We start from the raw sequence: 21,946 nt of genomic DNA, 5'->3' as shown, positions 1-21,946 counted from the left end.
ATCAGATATCTAGACAAAAGATGGTCATCAAACACTGAGAAGATTCACAGCAAAAAGAACATCTCTAAAGAGACATAGTTATCAACCTGGCCAAAGTCAAAATGAAGAACCTTATACAAGCTACAAGATGAAAGCAACAACTCAAGTACAATGGAAGAAACATCAGGCCACATAAGTATCATCCCTCATGATAAATAGTATAGTATCTCACTTATGGATACTAACACTGAATAAAAATGATATCAATACTCCACTTAAAAGAAAGACTGGCTAAATGGATAAAAAAACAAGCTAAGTACATGTTGTCTCCAAGAAATACATCTAATTCTCAAGCACTCATATAGACTCAAGGTAAAAGGATTAAAAATATTTTTCACAGAAATAGAAATAAAAAGTAAGCAGGTGTAGCTATTTTCATATCAGATAAAATAGACTTCAAATCAGCAATGGTTAAAAAAAAAACAAAGATAGTCCTTATATAATGGTAAAAAATAGCAATTCAACAAGCAGACATAACAATCCCAAATATACATGCACCTAACTCAGGAGCTCACAGATTCATAAAGTAAATTCTACCAGATCTAAGCAAAGAAATAAACAGTAACATAGTAATTACTGGGGAATTCAACATCCCACTGACAGGACTAATCATTGAAGCAGAAAATCAACAAAGAAACACTGGACTTCATTTTCTAAGACTGAAATTAATTGCTAGTATAAACTTCTAGTCTGCTGGATATTAAAAATTTAATTGCAGTCAATTAAGTGTTTACTCTTTTGCTGTCTCTATAGTTATTCTTAAGCTTTAGAAAATTTCTGCAGTAGTAAGGCATATGTGTCTGTGTATGTATGTAAAGCCTCTGGTCCTGAGTATCATCCCATATCTTTAGCATCTACTGAAATGTTTCTGATCCAATTTTGCCTTTGGCTGTCAGCAGATCAGCAGATGGGTGCCTACAATTTTCCAATTACAGGGGCATTTTGGGCAACAGGTGTTCTCTGCCACAAAGGCATAGCTGTTGTTGCCCAGAGTACATTCCTTTGAACCCCGCACCAAACTCAGAGTGCAGAAGCACTTATGTAACTATTTCAGGCTCTCAGTCCAGACACACACATAGACATTTCTAGTCACTTTCAATGTTGGTTGGAAGAGGGATCCAGTGCTTTTCTTCCTTCCTGGATTATCTCATGAGAAAATGGGAAGAGTGGGCTATAGATATCCTTGCTCTTAAATTTCTATAACCTGTATCTCCTGCCCTCTTATCTGCCTTGGGGTGGTGTCAGGCTCAAGGTCTCTTTCTTCAAGAAATGCTCTTGTTTCCCCTCCACAGCCTCTTCACCCTTTCCCATTCTTGGACCCAAATAGCTTGGCTTTTCATTTTTCTTCCCAACCATGTGAAATTCAAACCCAGGAAGTAGATTATTTTGTTTGTCATGTTTCCTAATTAACTTTCATATGGCAGCAAAAATCTCCTTGACACTGTTATCTTACAGAATGGAATTGTTAAAGCAGGAGTGAGGAGGGGAGAAACATACTAGTTATGAAGCAAACATATTACAGTGATAGCCCCTTATTCACATTCCAAGATGACCAGGGGATGCCTACAACAACAGATAGTACTGATCTTCATATACAGGGTGGCCATAAAGTTCATGCGCAATTTAAAATAGTTGGTTTAAATTTGTTAAAATAGACACCTATTTGAAGTTGTACACAATCTATCTGTCCACTCTGTATACTTTCTTCTATACATATATAACTGTTATAAAGTTTAATTCATAAAGTAGGCACAATAAGAGATTAACAGTAATTACTAATAATAAAATGGAATAATTATCACAATATTGAGATCTTCTCACATGTGAAAATTGAGGGGATATTGCTCTAGTAGATATGACCTAGAAGAGTCCCTCAGGCTAAAATGAAAGACTAATAGACAGTAACTTAAAGCCACATGAACAAATAAAGGACAGCAGTAAAGTTAACTGCACAGGTGAATGTAAAAGCCAGTATTATTGCACTTTTCATTTGCAACTCCTCTTTTATTCCCTATATGATATAAAAGACAAACTCGCAAAACAATAATTACATATATATGTTAATGGACACACAATGTATAAAGACATAATTTGTGATAGTAACAAAAGAAAGAAGCAAAGTGTTTTTCATACAATTGAAACTAAGTTGCTATTAATTTAAATGTTGATTATCAGAATGCTAGAATATATAGGGTAACTACTAGAAAAAAATCCCTAAAAAACATGCAGAAAAAATAAAAAAGGAATAAAAACTATATACTAGAAAAAATAAATTATTCACAAAAAGAGATAATAGCAGAATTGAGGAACAAAAAACTATAAATATATAGAAAACAAATAACAAAATAGGAGAAGCAAATCTTTTCTTATCAGCAATCACTTTAAATGTAAATAGATTAACAGAATGGACAAAAATTATATCCAACTATATGCTCCTTAAGAGAGACTCACTTTATATTCCAATTCATAAAGAGAATAAAACTGAAAAGAACAAAAAAAAATCCTATGCAAATTGTAACCAAAAGAGATTTTGTATTAATAATAGACAAAACAGACTTTAACACAAATATTTTTGCAAGAGACAAAGAAGGACATTACAAAATAAAAAAAATGAATTTATCAAGAAGATATAACAATTGTGTATCAAAACAAGTACCAAGATATATGAAATATATGAAATAAATTGATGGACTTGAAGGGAAAAATGGACAGTTCTGCAATACTAGTTGGAGACTTTAGTATTTACTTTCAATAATGGATATAACATCTACATAGAAGATCGGTAAGGAAGTAGCAGGCTTAAGCAACACTGTAGACCAACAGAACTAACAGATTTCTATACAATACTCCACTTAACAAGAATAGAATATACATTTCTTTAAATGTATATAGAACATTGTTTAGAATAGAGCATAGGTTAGATCACAAGTCTCAATAAGTATAAATAAATAAATTATTCAAAGTAACTTCTCCCACCATTATGGAATATAATTAGAAGTCAATACAGAAAAAAAACTGGAAAATTGACACATATGTAGAAATTAACATGTTATTAAGTAAACAATGGATCAAAGAAGAAATCATAGGTACATTTAGAATTACTTTGAGGTTAATAAAAACAAAATCTAAAGCTCAAAACACATTTAAAAGTAGGATGTAATGAGAACTATGTATGGAGGAAGATTTATAGTTTTAAAAGTCTACAAAAATGAGAAAGAATATCAATTAATAATATAAATGTAAAACTTAAGTAACTAGAAAAAGAAGAGCAAGCTAAACCAAAAGCTAGGAGAAACAAAAAAGTAATAAAAATTAGAGCACAGTTATATTAAATAGAGAATAAAAACTAATAGAATCAACAAAATCAAAAGTTGCTTCTGCAAAAAAGCAGCAAATTCAGCAAAGATTTAGTTAGACAGACTAAGAAAAAAGAGAGCAGAATCAAGTTACTAAAATCAGAAATGAAAGTAAGGGTATTACTGTAGACCTTATATAATTAAAGACAAATTATAAAGAAATATGATGACCAATTGCCTATAAGAAATTCAGTAATTTAGATAAAATGGATAAATTCCTAGAAACATACAAACTACCAAAAACTAACTTAAGAACAAATAGAAAACATGAATAAACCTATAAAAGTAAGCTCTAAGACTTCTTCTTAGAAGAAAACATAGGGGTAAATTGTCATAATCTTGGATTTGGTAGTCTTCTTAAATATAACTCCAAAGCACAAGCAATATAAAAATGATAAATTGGATTTCATTTAACCCAAACACTGTGTGCAGCAAAGGACACTTCAAGGTGGGAAGTCAGGGAATAGCAATATGGATATCGGCAGAAAGGCACAAGGTACCATGCAGAAAAGTAGGTTCCCTTCTCTTGCTTCAGCTTTATCAGTAGCATAGGGAACAAAGTCATGGGAGACAAGATGATAGAGGAGTTGCTGGAACTTGGAGAAGAGAAAAGGTAGAAAAAATTTAGGAGAGTTGGAGCTATAGGATAAAATACTTCTTTCTTATCACAAGATTATATGAAAATTGCAAATATTTAAAAATATATAATTATAATTTTTGGTATATACATGACATATTTAATTGGAGAATTCAACGAATTGTAAAGGATTGGGCATGTGGTTGCCAGGCAGAATTCATGCCCTATTTAATTTCTAGTTTATAAAAGTAAGGAGAGTCAAAAGAGTGTGTTCAATGTTTTTTCTCTACCTTGTTTATCTATGTGAGTGCAGGTTTGAAGAGAGGGAATGTGAAACTTTGGCAGGGTTGTGGTTTTGCTAAGCAATATGATAAACAGAAGCAACCTCAAGGAAGTTGAGTAAGAAAGAAAGAAATTAATTAGAAATGAGTATGGAATTTAAAGAGGAAAAAAAGAAGACAAAGATGAGTATGAAACAGTATCTATAGACAACGATTTCACAGTGTTGTCTGTGTGACAAACCCATAAATAGATACTTTTCACTATATTATGTTATTATATAAAGACTAGAGAAAATAGGGAGAGCATCCTGTTTTATGTTAACCTCTTACTTTATAGAGGAGATAACACTTGGTTGTCTGCTTAAAGAATGAGTAGGGATGGTTTGGGAAGTGATAGAAAGGAAATTCCAGACAGGGGTACAAGATAGATAAAAGGCAGAAAACATATAAGCATTCCAGAGCTTTGGAGATTTTAGGAGAAAAACGATAAGTTCTAGGTATTTTAGATGGGCTACACTGGACCTTAGATAGAGGAGAAGGAAAAGGAGGCAGGAAAGAGAGATAAGATAGGCAGAGAGCAGAGACATAGAAGAACATTCCATTATGATGAAGCTGTAAGCAAAACATAGAGAATCACAGTGGTGGGGAGGGGGAGGAGAGGGAGATAGATAGATAGATAGATAGATAGATAGATAGACAGACAGACAGACAAGGGTCACCACTAAGGGCATCTGATAACAGGGACACTTACGAGACAGGTAGTAAAAAGGAGGTGAAGACAGAAATCAGGGAGGAATAAGTAGAATAGTAAGAGTCTAACATTAGAGAAACTAGAGTTCAATAGAGTTTTAAGGAGGGATTGCTCTTCAGTGACAAATGTGGCATGGAAGTCTACCAGATAAGGAATGGAAAATGTCTGCAGCATGATGTATCATTCATAATCCACATAATAGCAAATGTGAAAATGCAGTGGACAGAAGAAGGAATGAGCCCTGAAGACACAGAGGGCTAGATTCTTTTCATAGGATAGGATAGGATAGGATAGGATAAGAGAAGGAGAGAGACTAGGTGGAAGCTTGAACTGGGCTTGGGGTCAAAGAAAAACATTTTTTCCCCAGAATATCAAGTCTTCCATGTGTTCTTAGGTTGATGAGCAAGTATCAAGAGGGGAGAGTAGCAGAGAGAATGTTCTAAAGAAAAGGATATCTAAAAAACAATTTTCTCTACAGAGAAAAAGAATGACCCATGGACATTCATGGATGAATTATAGTTGAATAGGAGGCTGGATTATTTATTGCCTGAATCTGGACATAAGAAGGGAGGGGTGGTAAAAAGTGAAAGTTTGAACATATGACCCTTTTTAAGAAGGTATACATTCAGTAGATGATTGGAAGTGATGGCTTGTAAAGGTCTCTGTTAGCAGAGAAAGGAAAGATTCTAAGACATTTTGTTATCTGAGAAGGGATATAGGGGCTAATATTAGCTAGTGGGCATATCACTGATCATTCACAGCATATTGATTAAAAACACTCTGGAGTCAACTACCTGAGTGATTTTGAACTCTAACACTATGTATGTGACCTGTGCAAATTTCTTAACTTCTCTGTGCCTCAATTTCCTCACTCTTAGGATAGAAAACCACCTATCTCATGACTGTGAAAGAGTTGTTATTAGTGAAATCTTTAGACAAGTTATAGGCTCATAGTATTAAATAAATACAATAAAAATATTTGTGTAACACATTTTATTTCTAAAGTTTCTTCTCAGTCTTATTATTCTTACATCATGGATGAGAAAACCAAGTGGTTAAATGAACTTGCCAATGTCACATAGCTAGTGAAGGGCAGCAGAAAAAGGATTCAAACTACAAATTTGTGATCTTTGTGAGCCAAGACAATAAAAGTCCCAAGCCCCATTCTAATCCAAGTATCTGTTCTTCAGGGCTCCATGTAAAGGTAACTCAATTCAATCAAAAGAATGTTGAGAAGTCCTCAGAATCATTGCTTCTTCCTGGTGGGTTTCATAAAGAACAAAATAAGATACTGTTTCTTGTTTTCCACATGGTTGGTTGGGAAGCAAATCTGAGTTTCCCTCACTAGTCCTTGTTACTAAGGGGCATTGAGAGATAGGGAATATCCTCATGGGATTGTTGGAGGCAGATGAGTTGGGCTGGGAAAAGTTTTGACCTGGTGGCATAGTCATGGCCCTGGGAGAATTGGAGGACACTAGGCTCTCAGAAGGAGATAGTGGGATGGAAGTTTAATTACTTTCCTGATGCACAGGGTGGTCTTTGGGAGCTTGGCTGTAGAGTGGAGAATCTCAGTAGGTAGATGCTAATGTGCTAGTCATAGTTCTCTGACCCCTGGTGATGGTTCTCTAACCTCTGGTTGGTGTGATAGAGAGAACATTCCTAGGACTTCAGCTTCAAGAAAAACTGGAAGATTTTCTCTGGGAAGGCATATGCCAACCAATCAGATGCTCCCTGCTGTCAAATGATTTTCACTAGGTGAGAAAATATCACCTCTTCATTGACCTATGTTGCTGGCATAAGCTAGAAGTGGAGTATCCTAAATTCTGGTGACATGACCTTCCTGGCCTTAATATCAAGCCAAAGTAAGGGTCAGTGTTCTTTTAATGTTCCTTTATTTATTCATTCAAAGAACTTTTATTGAGCACTTACTCTGTGCCATATATAGTGTTTATAATGTCTTTATAATGTGCAAAGATCTCTTTCCTCATGAAGGAAGATCTTAGCAAAATTCATAGTAAATATAAAAATCACATAGTTTATTAGAAACTGGAAATACTTTAAAGAAAAAAGGAGAGTGGAGTAAGATAAATCTGGAAGACCAGGCTGTGGAAGGATGGGTTATGTAAGATGGTCAAGGCAATGGTGAAATCAGAAAAAAAATTTGAAAAAGGCTGAGTTGGTCATGTGGGTATCACACGCTCCTGTGAGAGAAACATTGTGGGTAGTGGGAAACAGCCAATGTGAAAGTTCTAAAACAGGAAAGTACCCTATTCAGTCAAAGAAGAGCTTATATTGCTGATTGGAGTTCACTCCAGGATATGGTAGAATGCATTATTGCTTCTATGTCTTTATGCATCCCTGAGTTCATACTCATAAGATTTTAGGCAGAGCATATTTCTTGGCCCCATTGATATTGGACTTGGTCATGTGACTTGCTTTGGCCAATTAAATGTAGGTAGTCATGGCATGATGCAACCAAATGCTTGGAACACATGTTGTGATCAACTTGCTCTCTTGTATTTCTTACATTACCGTGAGAAGAACACACCCTTTTCTTGCTAGTTCTCTGCAAGTAAGATAAGAGACATATATAGCACCCTGGGATCACAACCTGAAGCCTGGAGCCATGGCCACTTAGACCAGCCCATCCTCAGCTGACATGCAGGTCATGGGAAAATATAAATGAGTTTAAAGTTAGTTTGTTACATAGCATTTTTTTGTGGAATAGATAACTTTTAGAAAAAGATAGAATAGTAGAAGTTGAAATCAGAGAGGAATGGGAAAGGGAAGATCATGTAGAGACTTATCAAACATCGTAAGACGGACTCTGGGTGAAATGGGAAGCTACTGAAGGGTTTTGAGCAAAGGAATGAATGACATGATCTGACTTACATTTCAAAGAAATCCTCTGAGTGTTATGCTAAGACTTGTTTGGGCATAAAGGTATCAAGGGTAGAAGCAGAGATGGCAGGTGAGAGGCCATTGTAAGAATTCAGGAAAATGTGGGTTGGATCAGGGTGCAATGGCAGAAGTGGCCAGTATTGCATAGATTTGAAAGCTCTTCCATTTCAGTTTCCTGAGAGATTAAAAGTAGAATGCATTTTTCTAAGATTTTGGGCCTGAGAAACTAGAAGAATGGCCTTGCCATCAATTGAGCAGTGTGCTTGTTGCCAAATTTGCATCTCTCCTTCCACTTCTAGCAGACTAATATACATGCATATCCCGGACATTTCCTAGCTTCCTGCTTTCAGGTTAGAGTTTTACAAAGAGAGGAATTAGTATGAGATTCAAAAGTGAAAGTGACATTCAGTCATTACTGTCAGTAGGCCAGGGGAAGGCAGATGTATGTATGGGTAGCTGCAAAGTTCACAGCAGCTTCTCAGGTTTCTGCAAAAGACCTCTCTGCTGATGCAGCTGAGACCATGGGTGGGAGCTTTGTTAGAGTCTTTCAGAATTAAAGCAGATCCTTAGAGAAGTTTTGAGGACCACTAGCTTTTCTGAGTCTTTCCTTGACTTTCTGGCTACTGTCTTTTGATCTTTACTCTTCCAGCCCTGCTCAGACTTGGGGACACCAATTAATCTAAGTAATTTTTTTTATTCCCATAATAATGAGAGTGATTCTGATTTCTTGACCAAATGTAGACTAAAAACAGATGGGGAAGGACCCAAGTGGAGCAGATTTGGGGAAAGAAGAACAGGAATTCAGTTTTGGAGGTGAATTATTAGAGATGTCTTATTAGGGAGATGCCTAGTAGGCATATTCAAGTCTAGACTTTAGGAGGAAGACCTCATCTGGTATTGTCACATGACTGACATTTAAAATTTTGCTGTTGTATGAGATCACTAAATAAGTGGGTTAGAGAATGGTAAAGGTCTGTGCACCAAATTCTTGGACACCAACCCTAAGAGACCAGAGATACAATGAGAACAGGAGAAAGGGACAGGAACGAAGGGACCATTGAGGTAGGAGAAAAACCAGGGGAATGTGTTCTTCTGGAAGGAAGTTTATCAAAATTTTTCATGGAGAAGAGAATGATCAGTTGTGTCAAATTCTACTGAAGGATCAACCAAGAAGACTGAGATCCGGACATCACTTCTGCTCACCCAAACTTGGGAACTAGAGGAAAGCAGAAATTTAGGAGAAGAGGATCAGATGTTTTATATTTTATCATCACCAAACCAACACTTATTTACATTCTGGAGTAATACTTCTTATTTTTTAAATGTAAACCTTCACTTTTTTATATAGCTGGAGTTTATGGTGCATATACAATTTTCTATCTTGCTTTTTATTCACTTTATGAGATTTTAAAAATATTATTACAAATTTAGTATTAGCATTAGTTTTAATGACACAGAATATTCTTTGAGTGGATTTATCAGCTGTTATTTAACTGTTCTTTTCAATGTTGGACATTCAAGCTGTTTACAATTTTTTACCGTTATAAATAGCCCTTGTGATGAAAATCTCTCTGCAAAAACCTTTATCAGCAGTTTTGGATGACTTCCTCAGGGGAGATTATCAAAATCTTAACTGCTATTTCAAAGAAATGAATGTTTTATAATTCTGTTTCAGGCATTTGGAAATTAACTCATTAAGCACTACTTTTCATAAGCCCCATTCTAATTTCTCTGGACCCTGAGAAGATAGTTTTCAGTTTTTTTGGCTCTTATATGTTAATAATCACTCAACTTTTTTTTTTTTTTTTTTTTTTGGAGGAAAGGAGCAAAGCTGGCATGGGGTATGTAGGGAACAGATGGGTCCCAGATATATTTTTAATTGTTCGTTCATTCATATTAATTAATTAATTTATTTATTAAAGCCAATGAAATAGAGGCAAGGAGCAGGGCTCTGTGATAAGAAACAGGAGAGATGGCTTTGTGAAGAATGGCACAACAAATCGGCTTTCATTTTAGCTTTGACCTCCAGGATGGTCAGAGACCAGAGGGGACACACACTTATCCATGAGTCATTTCTGTGGGTCACAACACAGGTGAAGGTTAGAGAGCGGAAAATCAGAGACCCTTTAAATTTTCATTCATCCTCTGTTATTTTTACCTTTCTTATAAATATTGTCTCTTCTAAAAACATTATCTCAATTATTCTCCTCCCCCCCCAACTAGGTCTTAATTCACATGTTTGAGGGGGTGTTGACTCAATTCTTGCTACCAAGGGTGGACTCATTATGCAGACTTGGCCATCAGAGTAGTCTAACCCATAGCCAAAGGGATTGGTTACTAGCTCGAAGGGTGATGTGAATCTAGTGCTGCTGAAATCCTTGTGGAGAGATCCTACCTTAGGGGAAACCACATCTCAGAAAAAAAAAAAAAATACAGCCATTAAATTGGGAGCAAGCAAGCAAGATAGCAACAGGTAAGACCAGCAGGAGATGACAAAGAACACACTAGCAGATGGACATGGGGTTTCAAGAAGACCGAACTCGAACACAGGTGGTCCCCAACTTATGATGGTTTGATTTACAATTTTTTGTATTTATGAGGGTGCAAAAGCAATTATCATTCAGTAGCACCATACTCTCACTACCCAGAAAACAATTATGTTTTTCATCTTTAGTACAAAAGTGATCAAATTACAAGAGATATTCAACACTTCATTATAAAATTGCTTTTGTATTACGATGATTTTGCCCAATTTTAAGCTAATGTAAGAACTTGAGCATGTTTGTTTAAGGTGAGCTAGGCTGAGCTATGATGTGAAATGCATTTTCAACTTAATAATATTTGCAATCTACAACGGGTTTATTGAGATATAACCCCATATACTTTGGGGAGCATCTATAACTCTTACAAAAATTTGTTGCTACATAGAGCACATTACTGAGCAACATCATCTATGGAAGAGACTTATTCCACTTCAGTATTAAAGAAATCATTGGTCTAATCTCACATAGGAGCAAAATCCTTATAACGGGATATTGGTATTTCAATATCTAGATCTCCTTTGAAAACAGGCATTTATGGTTAAAGCACTCTTTCTTGTGACATTTAAGCTAGTATACTTTTTCTAACAATAAGAAAGAATTGTTTTTTAAATAATAAAATTTGTCTTTGCTGATTGCCACTCCAAGTCTGTAGAAGTATAGGGCATGTTAGATTTTGAAGAGTGTTTACTTTAGTTCATATTCAAAGCTTTAAAATTATTCAGCGCCTGTGGCTCAAAGGAGTAGGGTGCCGGCCCCATAGGCCGGAGGTGGCAGATTCAAACCCAGCCGTGGCCAAAAACTGCCAAAAATAAAAAAACAATAAAAAAAATTTTAAAAAAATTATAGACCCTTTTTATCATGATATATGCTACCTTATCCTCCAAACTGTCCCTTACATATATTTTGAAGTTGGACTCTCCCTGATTCTCTGTTCCCATAAGACAATCTTTACCAAGTTCTATTTCCTAAATGCTTTTTGAATATATCTATCCACATTTATTGCTTGGCTTTTTGAGTAGAATTCTCAATTTCTTCTCACATCAAAACTATCTGCAGAACTTTAAAAAAGTATTTATGCCTAGATATCATCACTCCCAGGCATTCTGATATGATTGATCTGGAATGATATTCAGACAGCTCTAGTTTCAGAAGCTCTCTGGTTAACTGTAGTATCCAGCCAGGGTTGAAGACCACCAGATCTGAGGCTATCTTGAGATCCTCACCATCTTCTCAGGGCTAGTAAATTAGTCTCACAAGTTGTCACCTTTCCTCCTCCAGCCTGATTTTTTCCCAGTCTGTCCTCTACACCATTTCCCATGGAACATTTGAAGAACACTAGTCTGATTCTGTCACTCCTGTGACTCTCCTGTGACCCTAACCCCACGTATGACTTTGAAGACAACCTCATGGTAGGGGTAGAAGAGCCCTTCACCTAGGGGGTGTGTTATACACCCTCACGATGTGCACATTAGGAGAGAGGGGCTCTTCTACAAAAGGAACTTTACCCTGGAAGTGAGAATAAGGTAACCTAGAAATTGTACCCTAATATTAATTTGATTTAATTAAAAATTTTTTTAAAAAAGACAAACTCGTTGTCTGTTTTGCCCCCATCTCCTCAATATCAGCTCGCGTCCCTTTCCCATCCCAGTTTTGCTAAATTAGTCTTTGGCATTCATAAGAGAAATAGCTCAAAACATTTGTGAAACTCATTTTCTTGAATGTTACATAATTTCTTTTCATACAATACAGTAAATTGTAACTGAAAAAACTTGTGACTTCAGGGTGCATCTATACATGCAAACGTAATGTAATTTAAATAGCAATTACAGTATATTTTCTCATAAAAATAACCGCACAATATTGCATTACCTCGCTACAGTAACACTAACCAAGAGTGATGAATGATGTTAATTATTCCAGGAGTCCACATTTGTATACAGGTGTGAATATGAAAAGCTTTCTTTTCACAAAGGCCTATTATCTAAATTCTGCAAAGAAAAATATTGCCTAAAACTTCTAACTAACTTTTATTTTGTAGAAAATGCTGTTCTAAAGACTTGACAGTACTTTTGCTTTTCATGGCTCTTATAAAAGGTCAGGCACCTATTAATACTCTAATGTAATCATCATTTCATTGTTCATTTATCTTATTTCAAAGTTGATGAAAGATTTTTCAATTGGTTTCATAAATCATTAAAATAGCTTCACAAATCATCTTTACTTCTTTCTAAATTCTGGACTTGCTCACATTCAAACTTTTAGATGTGTTAATATTTTTCTTCTTTGTCATTTATTTGGAACTTCTCTTTTCAAAGAAATAATTCCTTTCTTAGGGCTGCCCTTAGCATAAGGAATTAGCATCCTCTCAGAGCTCCTTTGCACAAAATAACAGCCTCATTGTGTAAGTGAGAATGTGCTGATGAATACATGAAAAGAAGACCAGTTGACATGTGTCTGCTGTTGGTCAGCTGGAAGTTGATTTCGCCCCACTGTAGACTAATGGAAGTGTTCTGGGCACTTACATTACATCACTACTTGAGTGATATGTTCTGCATTCTACCCTTCAAGCATGAGTGTGTCAAATCCAGCCTCAGTAAAATTAAAATTAATAAAATGTCATGGACCTCTGGTGTGGCCAACAGAATAGTCCAAAAACGACCCTGGTGTGGCCAACAGAATAGTCCAAAAACGACCCTGGTGTGGCCAACAGAATAGTCCAAAAACGACCCTGGCAGTCTTTGCTGGTTGCCTGGGGCCTGGGTGTGAGTTAGTGAGGACAATGTATTTTCCCCATGTCACAAGCTGAGGCTGCAACTGCACTCAACTTCCCCTGACGTAAGCTAGCAGCTGGCTTTCTTAATGATTTCTACCTTGATGTCATGCCTGGTGGCGCCTGTGGCTCACAGGAGTGGGCACCGGCCCCATGTACTGGAGGTGGTGGTGATGGGTTCAAACCCACCCCCGGACCAAAAAAACTGGAAAAAAAAAAAACAGTTAAAATCTTTGCCTACTCTAAATATTGAAATTTTTTTCTAAAATTACTTTCATTGTTTATTGTAATAGTTAACCTATTTTAGTATATTCTCTCCCTCCCTCTTTTCCTCTCTTACTTTCTTCAGTGAATGTTTATTAGGTCTCTATTTGTTCAGACTCAGTTTTTTGGCTGTGGGGAAATGTAATGAACAAGGATAACACAGTTGCTGGCTCTACAGAGTTATCATTCTTTGAGGAAAACATGATAAACACGAAACCAAATAAATATAAATTATAGTGTCCCAGAGTGATAGGGGCTATACAAAAACATAAAGGGGGAAGGAGCTTGAGAAGGGGAATAAGGCTATATTATGTAAATGAACCAAAGATGGGCCCCATCTATTGTCTCCTAGATCACTCACTTCTTCACCACAGGTTGAGATCCATTAGTGCCATGCCTGCTGGCGCCACACCCCAATTTTTATACATCCAATTGTTTTAAACATTGCCCTAATAAACCTGCTTTTAACCATTTAGAGGCAGCCTTCTTTGCATGCTCTGCAAAACTGCCCACCATTTGCTAGCCATGGATAAGGTTAGCCCTAGGACTACAAAGATATTAATTAAGCTGCTAATACCTTTTGGAGGAACATTGAGTAGAGACCAGGAATAGGTTTTAGGGGAAGACTATTCCAGTTTGATGGGACAGTAAATACAGAGGTATCCAGGCAGCATGGAGTTAAGTCTGTTAAAGGAAGTAAGAATGTCAGTCTGCTAGAGCATGACTTTGCCAATATTTATTCAAGACATATTTTTTTCCCTGTACATTTCAAATGCACTTTTCCTATGTCCTAAATTCTTATGCATATTTGATATATTTCTGGCCATTAATTCTGTTCCCTTAGAAGAAACATTGAATGGATTTTCAATTATTAAATTTTTAAAATGTCACTCAGTAAACTTCTTCAGTAAATATTCTTCATATAAGTCACCACATTTATTTCAAAATTTATTTGTATGCATTTTGTATTTTAATTTCTACTAAAAATTCAATCTTTAACTTATTTTTTTAAAATTATATTTTCAAATTGGTTATTGCTAGTATATAGAAAGGCTTATTGCCTTTTTATATTTGTTTTATAATCAGCTTCCTGAAATCTATTAGGCCCAATGGGTTTTTAAAAACAATATTGTGTTTTTTTCTTAGTCATGTCATTTGAAAACTGATAATTTCATTTATTTTTTTCACCTGTATCTTTTGTGTTATTTTTCTATTGAATCAAATTAGCCAAATTCCCTAGATACATTCTTTTTGCTAGTTGTAGATAAGACTCACAGATACAGACTTTTTGTATGTGTCGTTGATTTTTTTTTTATTTTTCTTATCTTTCCAGAAGGTGGTCAATTTTTTCACGATCTTACAAATCTTGCAAAATTCAGGGATACAACTTCTGTCTCAGATTGAATATATTTTGATTTTTTTTTTTTTATTAACAAGGGAATGGAAATTTCCAGACATGCAGAGATAAAGAGATTAATCAAGAGATTTCCTTTGTCTTTATGTCTTCTCAAATATAAGACTAAATAGCTTCCAGATACCATTCGCACTACAACAACCTTGGGCCTGTGTGGGATTCTTAGAGGGCCCAGGCAGTTCTGGACCCCAGGTTGATAAGTCCCCCTTGCAGAGACTCAGAAGGATTTTACTCAGAGTCAAACCTCAGGGTAAGGAAGGAGGTGATGGCTCCAGCAAAGAATAGATGGCAGAGGGTTGAACTCCCTTATTAATGTCCTAGCGGAGGAACTGTGTGTACCTGGTGAATTCTGATACAACTTTTGTTCTTCTCTTGGGAGGCTGAGGAGTAGGTTTCTCTCTTATCTCCAATAGAAATATAAAACATCAGCAGAAATGCTTTTGAAACAAAAAGAAGAAAGAATTTACAGACATTTTATATTCTCTTTGTTCTTACATGTAGCTAATCTGGGAAGAAGCACAGACACGAAAGTCAATCACTACCATCTTTATGCCCCTTGGTTTCCTGTGAGAAGAAAACCAGTGCACAAGCCGGCTGAGGATTTTTTGCCTGAGGGCCTTTCATAATGCCAGACTTGCGGATGAAACTATTTCTTTCAGAGCTAACTCCTATTCAATTGCTTGAATGGTTTCTGAAAAACCTCAGGTGAACAGACAAGAGAAGAGGGAGAATGCTCCGCGGTTCCATTTGGCCAGATTGAAAATGAGCTACTTTTTAGAGACTAAGGCAAGAGCATTTGCTTGACCTGGAGTTTCTGAGCTTTGTCGGAGGCTGAGGGACTTGCCTCCTCTCTCTCTAGTTAGCATCCTTGGCTCAGGTAGGATCTGGCTTTTTGTAATGTCCCTACCCCTGGGTCCCACCCCCGGCTCCAGGCTAGGCTACCTTCAGCAAGCTTCCTCCTTCTCCCAGTATACACTGGAAGGACACTGTGATCCCTGCTCTATAATAGGTCTCATGCTTTTTCTTTATAACTCACACCCAAAATACCTTTTATCCCCAGCTCTTGGTTTTCTGTGTTATGGGGCTGAAAACAGAATCTTGATGGGTATCCCTTCCGTTCACTACAAAGGTAGGTTTTTATTTTTCTTCCCACATGGTGGCTTGTTCTGAATCTGGCAAGAAAGCCTACCCTTGTAAATGTTTACCATATGGCTAGCACACTTTCCTACCATCAGGGATGCATTTTTAATCTTCTTTCAAATTTTTATGTTATATTATTTCAAGAGGATTGTTTCTAGGGATGGCAAATGAATTCACTTGGTCTCAATTAGATAACTTCAGGTGGAGAGCGGGGCACTTTAATAGTGTGGTGCGTGTTCCTCATGCTTTTATAAACCTCTCAGCTCAAGACTTTATATAAATAAATATGATCTGTGAGATTGACTGAACCTTTACCCAAATTAGAAGAAAAATATGCTATTTATTTATGTCATGGATTTAGTCATCTGCTCAGCAATGTGCTTACTTGGTTGTTCACTGAGTCACAAGAATATTATTGGGCATGGTGAGCACTGAATGACAAAAGGGAACAAGTTACTGTAATGGTGCTACATGAACTTACACATGCCACGAAACTGCACAGAGCCACTAATTAATACACATTGTACTTAGGTCAATGTCCTAGTTTTGATACTGAACGAGAGTTATTATGCAAAATGTGCAAAAACTTTTGGGTTAAAATATAGTGGGCCTGTCCATTATTTTTGTAACTTTCTTCGATTTTATTATTATTTCAAAATAAATTTTTCTAGAAAAGTTCACTTGTACCCTTGTTAGACAGAAACTTTTCTAGAAATAGAATGTGAATGTTTTGACACAATGACTATGCAAATTACATGAAATCTATGTGAACCAGCTTGATGAAAGTGTTTCAAAATGTATGTGAAAACACTACACTGTACTCCCTGTTTGCATTAATGTATAGAGCTATCATTTAATAAAAAAAAAAAAGAAATAAAAGATGGGCAAAACAAAACAAAACAAAAAAAAGAGTTGGGTCATGAAACTGATAAAAAAAAAAACAATAAAAAAAAAAAGTCAGGAACCTACATATGGGTGATAATTTATAAGTATATAGGAAAACGTCAAAAAAATAATGTAAACATCAAACATCAATTTTTTTATTCTATAAAATATACTCTATCACCAAAAAAAAAAAAAAACAAAAATAAATTTTTAAAACGTGAACACCAGCAGCTCCTATGCTGCTGGCCAGTCCCACAGCCATGGCTCTGAAACTCTTGTACCACTTCCTGACCCTGAAGCTTCCCCCTCAAGGTTCCCTCATTGCCACCAAGCCCCATAGCTCCATCCTCAGGGTCCCTGTTCCTCTCATGGTGCCCCCAACCATGCAGCCCTGCCCCTGCATCTCCCACCCATGTCCTGGAGGGACTCACCCCTGTGGTCTAATGCCCCTCCACAGACCACTAGCCATATGCCAACATTGCACCTGGACCTGCTAGAGCCAACACACGCAGCCCTGAAATCCATAGCCATTGCCTATATAGCCTTATCCCGCTGCCATTTCCATGGGGAGGACTGTCTGTGGGTAGAGAAATTTCCTGTAATGCCAGCCTCTGTGGAGGGGTACTTGCCCAGGCATCCACCAAGCTTCCGATAGTGGTTTGAAGAACAATCCACAACTCTGTACAAAGGTCATCCAGCACTGGCTTGGGTTACGACAATCACGGGGGAATGAGCCAATACAGAACAGCAGCTTTGCAGGTTCTCAGCGCACCTGCCCCTCTCCTTCCAGGTTAATCTTCTGGAGTAGGATGCAAAAACACTATCTAGAACATTGCCTTGCTCTCTCCAAGTGGGAGAGTTCCCAGCAATGGGGAAGAGATGTGATGCAAACCTACTGCCTAAGTTACAGATGAGAAGGAACCAGCAAAAGAATTTTGGAAACATGAAAAAAAAGCTATTTCAACATCCCCAAAGGATCACACTAGGTCTATAGCAATAGACCCCAACCAGAAAGAAATTGTTGAAATATCTGAAATAGAATTCAGAATACGGATAGCAAATAAGATGAAAGGAACTAAAGAGATAGTTGAAAACTGACACAAAGAAGTCAAAATAATGTTTTAGCACTCACATTTAAATAAAGGAAAAAGTAACTAAAGAGATAGCATAAGAGTATGAGTATACATGAGTATCACTGAAGTTGGAGAAGGGAAATAATCATTAAGGGAACTGCAAAATACAACATAAAACTTCAGTCGCAGGCCAGACCAAGCAAAAGAAAGAACATCAGTGTTGGAAGACAAGGCTTTCAAACTAACCCAATCAGTCAAAGATGCAGAAAAAAGAATAAGAAAAATAAAGAATCACTCAGCGAGTCTGTGAAACTGGCTAATATGTGAATTGTAGGTATTTCAAGGGGAGAAGAAAAAGCAAAAAGCATGAAAAACCTATTTAAGGTAATTACTGAGGACAACTTCCTAGTATTGCCAGAGATTCAGATATTGAGATATGAGATGGTCACTGAACATAAGGAGTCATAGCAAATAGGAAGCTTCAAGACACCTAATCATCAACCTAGCCAAAGTCAAAATGAAGAGGAAAATTCTATAAGCTGCACAACGAAAGCAACAACTAACCTACAAAGGAAAATATATCCACACTAACTGCAGACTTCCTTTTTTTTTTTTCCAGGACAGAGTCTTACCCTGTGTCACCCTCGGTAGAGTGCTGTGGCATCATAGCTCACAGCAACCTCAAACTCTTGGACTTATGCAATTCTCTTACCTCAGCCTCCCAAGTAGCTGGGACTATAGGCGCCTGCCACAATGCCTGGCTATTTTTTGTTGCAGTTGTCATTGCTGTTTAGCTGGACTGGGCTGGGTTCAAGCCCACCAGCCTCCATGCATGTGGTTGGCACCATAACCTCTGTGCTATGGGCACCTAGCCATAACTGCAGACTTCTCAGTGGAGACCTTCTAAGCCAGAGGAGTTTGGGCCCTGTTTCCAGTCTTCTTAAATAGACCCACTTCCAGCCAAGAATTTTGTATCCTACAAAACTAAGTTTCATAAATGATGGTGAAATAATGATTTTTATAGACAAGCTAACACTAGAGGAATTTATCACTACTAGACCTCCCCATAGGAAATACTCCAGAATGAGTATACATGGAAGAGCACAATAGACTCCCACCAGTGTAAAAACAGCCAGAAGTTAAAACTGGTAGCTCTGATAAAACAATAGAAGGTGAACAGATCAGTATCCCATTAACACTAACACTGAATGTTAACAGTCTCAGCGACTCACAAAAGGACAAACTGGCCTGAATGAATAAACAAACACAATCCAAGTACATGCTGTCTCTAAGAAATCCTAACGTGCAAAGACTCACACAGACTCATGGTAAAGGGCTGAAAAATGTTCCATGGAAACCAAGGTGAGCGGGTATAGCCATTCTCAGATAAATAGACTTTAAATCAACAATGGTTAAAAAAAAAAGATAAAAGTGGTCATTATAAAATGGTAAAGGAAGCAATTCAACAAGCAGACGTAACATTTCTAAATATACATGCACCTAAAACAGGAGTGTTCCGATTCATAAAACAAATTGTACTAGATCAAAGCAAAGAAATACCCTGTAGCGTCATAATTGATGGGGATGTCATCAGCCCACTGACAGAACCCAACAGATTGCTGAATCAGAAAATCAATAAAGAAAACACTGAACTCATAAGGAACTATAGAACAAATGAACCAAATAAACAGACATTTACAGAAATTTATATCAGAAAGCTACTGAATAAACATTCTCTCATTAGTACATGGGACACTTCCTGAGATTGCGCATATCACAGAGCACAAAACAAGCCTCAGCAAATTCAGAAAAATTAAAATACCATATATCTTCACACACTCCAGTGATATAAAACTAGAAATCAATTCCAATAGAAATTCTCAAATCTGCACCAATTAAACAACCTTCTGCTAAATGAAGTTAAGATGGAAATCAAAAGATTTCTCAAACTGAATGACAAAGGGGTCACAAGCTTTCAGAATCTATGCGACACAGTGAAGGCCACAATGAAGGGGAAGTTCATCGTCTTAAATGCTTACACCACAAAGACAGAAAGATCACAGATTAACAACTATGTCACCTAACAACAACTAGAATAAAAAGAAAAGAAAAGAAAAGAAATAACAAAGCTCAGAGCTGAACTAAATGAAATGGAAACCAGAAAACAATATAAAAGAACAATAAAATGAAAAGTTGGTTCTTTTAAAAGATAAACAAGATTGATATAGCCATAACCAGAAAGAGAGGAGAGAGGACTCAAATAAGCATAATCAGAAATGAGAATGGAGGCATTGCAACCAATACCACAGAAATGCAAAGTATCATCTGTGAGTATTACAGAAAGCTCTATGCAAACAAACTAGAGAACCCACAGGAAATGTACATATTCCTGGAAACACACATCCCAAGCCTGAATCAAGAAGAAATAGAAATCCTGAACATACCAATTATAAGCAGCAAGACTGAGGCAGTAATAATTAATCTCCCAAGAAAACATACCCCATCCTAAATGCATTCACAGCCAAATTCTACCAAACCTATTAGAAAAACATCTACCTATCCTACAGAAATTATTTCACAGAATTAAATAGGAGGGAATCCTCCTTAGCTCATTCTATGAACTCAGTATCACCTTGATATCAAAGCCAAGAAAGGACACAGCAATAAAAGAAAATTATAGACCAATATCTCTTGCGAACATAGATGTAAAAATCCTTAACAAAATACAAGGAAAGTAAATTCAATAACACTTCAAAAAGATAATTCTCCATGAGCATATGGTTTTCTTTCCAGAGATGCTAAGACATTTTAAAAAACACAAATGAGTAATTGTGATTCATCATGTAATCAGAAGCAAAAAGAAAGACCATAGGATAATCTCAGTAGGTATAGGAAAAACATGTAATAAACTCTAGCAGCCTTTCTTTCAGGAGCACCCTATGCCTCAACAGATTAGGCATAGAAGGAACATGCCTCAAAATAATAAAAGCCGTATATGACAAACCCACAGCCAGTATTATATTGAACGGGGAAGAGATGAGAGCCTTCCCACTAAAGGCTGGAACAAGACAAGGTGTCCACTGTCTCCACTGTACTCAGTGTAGTAATGGAAGTCATAGCCAGAGCCGTCAGGCAAGAGGAAGAAATAAAGGATATCCAAACTGGGAAAATAGAGGTCAGATTATCCCTCTGTACTGACAATATTATCTTATATCTAGGCAATCCTAAAGACGGCACCAAAAGGATTCTAGAGTTGATAAATACATTTTTCAAAGTCTCAGATTATAAAATCAATGTACACAAATCAGTAGCACTTTTATATGTTGATAACACAGAATCCAGAAATAAAGCCATACTGCTACAACTGATTGCTTTTCAACAAAGCAGATAACAACATAAAATAACTTAGGGAAAAGAAGCCCTGTTCAATCAATAACTGGTGCAGGGAAAAGTGTATAGCCAATGCAGAAGAGTGAAACAGAATGAAACAAGACCCCTACCTCTTGCTATATACCCAAATTAATTCAAGACGGATAAAAGAATTACATTTAAGGCATATAACCACAAAAGTCCCATAAGAACGCACAGGAAAAATTCTTTTAGATATCAACCTAGGCAAAGAATTTATGACTAAGATTCCAAAGGCAAATACAACGACAACAAAAGTAAATAAAGGGTACTGAATTACATTATAAAGCTTCTACACAGCAAAGGAAATAATCAAGAGAGGAAATAACCCGAAGAAGAGGAGAAAATATATGCAAACTATATATCCAACAAAGGGCTAATAATCAGGATCTGTGAACAGCTCAAACAAATCAGCCAGAAAAAACAACCCCCCCAAAAGTGGGCAAATGACACAAACAGAAGATTTGTAAAAGAAGCATAAAGAAATGCTCAACATCATTAATCATCTGGGAAACTAAAATTACAATACCACCTCACCCCTGTC

The 21,946-nt window shown here is 36.5% G+C and overlaps 1 protein-coding gene across 2 annotated transcripts in view; it reads right to left on the bottom strand.

The window, feature by feature from the left end:
- The window catches only part of NPSR1 (neuropeptide S receptor 1), a 194,482-nt gene that overhangs the window by 97,421 nt on the left and 75,115 nt on the right, over nt 1-21,946 (bottom strand). The gene's annotated exons all lie outside the window — the stretch shown is intronic.

The sequence above is a fragment of the Otolemur garnettii genome, unplaced genomic scaffold (genome assembly GCF_000181295.1).
Source record: "Otolemur garnettii isolate 467f Iridium unplaced genomic scaffold, OtoGar3 scaffold00028, whole genome shotgun sequence".
Lineage (NCBI taxonomy): Eukaryota > Metazoa > Chordata > Mammalia > Primates > Galagidae > Otolemur > Otolemur garnettii.
This window is presented reverse-complemented; position numbering and strand designations above follow the sequence as displayed.